Here is a 3,800-nt window from a genome sequence, read left to right on the forward strand (position 1 = left end):
GAGTGCGCTAAATACCTCTTCAGATAACAAACAGACCTTCACCTCTGTTTAAACCCTGGGTTGGAGGAAGAAGGCAGATGGCCTTTATTTAGACAGACACTGCCGTTACAAGTTCGGAGATATGCCTGGAATGTTTAGAATTTTTTAATTAAAAAGGACCCCAGGTGGATCCTGTGCGCGTTACATACGCTCCCCTCCACCCCACCCCCAACGCGGTGTTCCTTTTCCTATGCAGTGAAATTAGGTCAGAAATTCAGCTTTTTTAACAATGACGGTGGTAATACGACAACTTCTTGTTTGTTAAATGTTTGGAAACCCTCTCCTGTTGCTGTTGGCGTAGGACGGAAGTTAATGGTGATCTGTGCCTCTCTTCTCGGCTCTTGGAAATAGTTCACGAGGTTGTTTCTTTCCCAGTTGGTTCTAAATAACTTCCCTTGGAACTGAAGTTGCTTCATTTGGATATTTTTTTAGTAGGAGTTAAATACCCTTGGATAAGCATTTAAATATGATCCCTGTCTGTAGGGTCTTTCAGAAACCACTTCTTGGTAGTTTTAGTGCTCACCCTACTATTTACTTTTTAAATCTCAAAATTTTATGGTTATTCTAAACAACAGCTTTCTTAAATATAATGTTGAGAATTTAAGTGCAGTTTAAATGTGGTTACAGACTTATTTAATTCTGTAAATAACTATTATTGGTCAAAGATAAGCAGTATTGTCTCTGAATGAACTTAAAGTTTTATAATCTAATTTATAATCTATTCTTCTATGTTCCGCTTCTGTTTCTCCTAATGAATCCCAAAACAGATTTTTTTCCCCTTTTAAGTTAAATTCAGTTCAGTTCAGTTGCTCAGTCGTGTCCCACTCTTTGCGAACCCATGAACTGCAGCACGCTAGACCTCCCTGTCCATCACCAACTCCCGGAGTTCACTCAAACTCATGGCCATTGAGTTGCTGACCTCATCCAACCACCTCATCCTCTGTCGTCCCCTTCTCCTGCCCTCAATCTTTCCCAGCATCAGGGTCTTTTCAAATGAGTCAGCTCTCGGCATCAGTGGCCAACTGTTGGAGTTTCAGCTTCAACATCAGTTCCTCCAATGAACACCCAGGACTAATCTTTAGGATGGACTGGTTGGATCTCCTTGCAGTCCAAGGAACTCTCAAGAGTTTTCAACACCACAGTTCAAAAGCATTAATTCTTCGGCGCTCAGCCTTCTTCACAGTCCAACTCTCACATCCATACATGACCACAGGAAAAACCATAGCCTTGACTAGATGAACCTTTGTTGGCAAAGTAATGTCTCTGCTTTTTATTATGCTATCTAGGTTGGTCATAACTTTCCTTCCAAGGAGCAATCGTCTTTTAATTTCATGGCTGCAGTCACCATCCGCAGTGATTTTGGAGCCCAGAAAAATAAAGTCTGACACTGTTTCCACTGTTTCCCCATCCATTTGCCATAAAGTGATGGGACCGGAATCCATGATCTTAGTTTTCTGAATGTTGAGCCAACTTTTTCACTGTCCTCTTTCACTTTCATCAAGAGGCTCTTTAGTTCTTCTTCACTTTCTGCCATAAGGGTAGTGTCATCTGCATATCTGAGGTTATTGATATTTCTCCCAGCAGTCTGGATTCCAGCTTGTGCTTCCTCCAGCCCAGCATTTCTCATGATGTATTCTGCATATAAGTTAAAAAAGCAGGGTGACAATATACAGCCCTGACGTACTCCTTTTCCTATTTGGAACCAGTCTGGTGTTCCATGTCCAGTTCTAACTGTTGCTTCCTGACCTGCATACAGATTTCTCAAGAGGCAGGTCAGGTGGTCTGGTATTCCCATCTCTTTGGGAATTTTCCACAGTTTATTGTGATCCACACAGTCAAAGGCTTTGGCATAGTCAATAAAGCAAAAAAGGATGTTTTTCTGGAGTTCTCTTGCTTTTTCAATGATCCAGTGGTTGTTGGTGATTTGATCTCTGGTTCCTCTGCCTTTTTCTAAAACCAGCTTGAACATCTGGAAGTTCACAGTTCACATATTGCTGAAGCCTGGCTTGGAGAATTTTGAGCATTACTTAACTAGCATGTGAGATGAGTGCAATTGTGCATTAGTTTGAGCATTCTTTGGCATGACCTTTCTTTGGGATTGGAATGAAAACTGACCTTTTCCAGTCCTGTGGCCACTGCTGAGCTTTCCAAATTTGCTGGCATATTGAGTGCAGCACTTTCACAGCATCATCTTTTAGAATTTGAAATAGCTCAGCTGGAATTCCATTGCCTCCACTAGCTTTGTTCATAGTGATACTTCTGAAGTCAGGCCCACCTGACTTCACATTCCAGGATGTCCAGCTCTAGGTGAGTGTGAGTGATAACACCTTCGTGATTATCTGGGTCGTGGAGATCTTTTTTGTATAGTTCTTCTGTGTATTCTTGGCCACCGCTTCTTAATATCTTCTGCTTCTATTAGGTCCATACCATTTCTGTCCTTTAACAGAGAAAAGTTGGAAGGATAGGAGATTAAGCACCCACATATATACTACCTAGACATAACGATTGTTATTTAATCGCTCAATCCTTTCCAACTCTTTGCCACCCCACAGACTCCAGGCTCCTCTGTCCATGGGATTTTCCAGAAATTTTATTAGAGTGGGATACCGTTTCTTTCTCCAGGGCATCTTCCTGACCCAGGGATCAAACCTGTGTCTCTTCAAGTTTATAGAATTACAGTCTATACCTTTTTTTTTTTTTTTTTAGGTACACAACAACACTCAGTGGAAAACAGAGTTCCCATATACCCCCTGTCCCCACACATGTACAGCCTCCCCCATACTAGCAAAATCCCATTTGTTACAGCCAAGGAACCTCCACTGACACACTGTTATTGCCCAGAATCCACAGTTTACATTAAGGTTCCCTCTTGGTGTTGTCTGTTCTGTGGATTAGACAAGTGTATAGTGACATGAATTCACCATTATAGTGCCATGTAGTATAGTTTCACTGCCCTAAAAATCCCCTCTGCTCTGCCTATTCATCCCTCCCCTGCCCCCCACAACCACTGATCTTTTTGCTGTCTCCATAGTTTTGCTTCTCCAGAATGTCAGAGTTGAATCATAAGATATGCAGCTTGTACAGATTGACTTCTCTTACTGGCTGAGCAGTGTGCATTTAAGGATCCTCCGTGTCTTTTCATGGCTTGATAGCTCATTTCTTTTTAATGCGGAATAATATCCCATTGTCTGGATGTACCAGTTTACCAGTTCACTGCAGAGTGGCATCTTGGTTGCTTCCAGGTTTTAGAAATTTTAAATAAAGCTTCTATAAAACATCATGTGCAGGGTTTTGTGTGGATGTTAGTTTTTAACTCGTTTGGATAGATACCAGGGACTGTGATTCCTGGATCATAGAGTAAGAGTATATTCTGTTTGTTAGAACCAGACTGTCTGCACAGTGGCTGCACCAGTTTGCATGCCCACCAGCAATGAGTGAGACTTCCTGTTGCTTCCTGTGCTTGCCAGCATGTGATGTCAGTGTTCTGCATTTTGGTCATTCTGATAGATGAGGACTGGCATCTCACTGTTGCTTAATTTGCATTTCCCTGATAACATTTGATGCAGAACATCTCTTCATCTTGCTCATTTGCCATCCATATAGGCTACCCACTCCAGTATTCTTGGGCTTCTCTTGTGGCTCAGCTGGTAAAGAATCCACCTGCAATGCAGGAGACCTAGGTTTGAATCCTAGGTTGGGAAGATCCCTTGGAGAAGGGAAAGGCTACCCACTCCAGTATTCTGGCCTGGAGAATTCCATGA

General features: G+C 42.1%; 1 protein-coding gene across 1 annotated transcript in view; it reads left to right on the plus strand.

The window, feature by feature from the left end:
• Positions 1–3,800, plus strand: part of TDRP (testis development related protein) — a 48,573-nt gene that overhangs the window by 1,398 nt on the left and 43,375 nt on the right. The window lies entirely within an intron of this gene.

The sequence above is a fragment of the Bison bison genome, unplaced genomic scaffold (genome assembly GCF_000754665.1).
Source record: "Bison bison bison isolate TAMUID 2011002044 unplaced genomic scaffold, Bison_UMD1.0 scf7180017864037, whole genome shotgun sequence".
Lineage (NCBI taxonomy): Eukaryota > Metazoa > Chordata > Mammalia > Artiodactyla > Bovidae > Bison > Bison bison.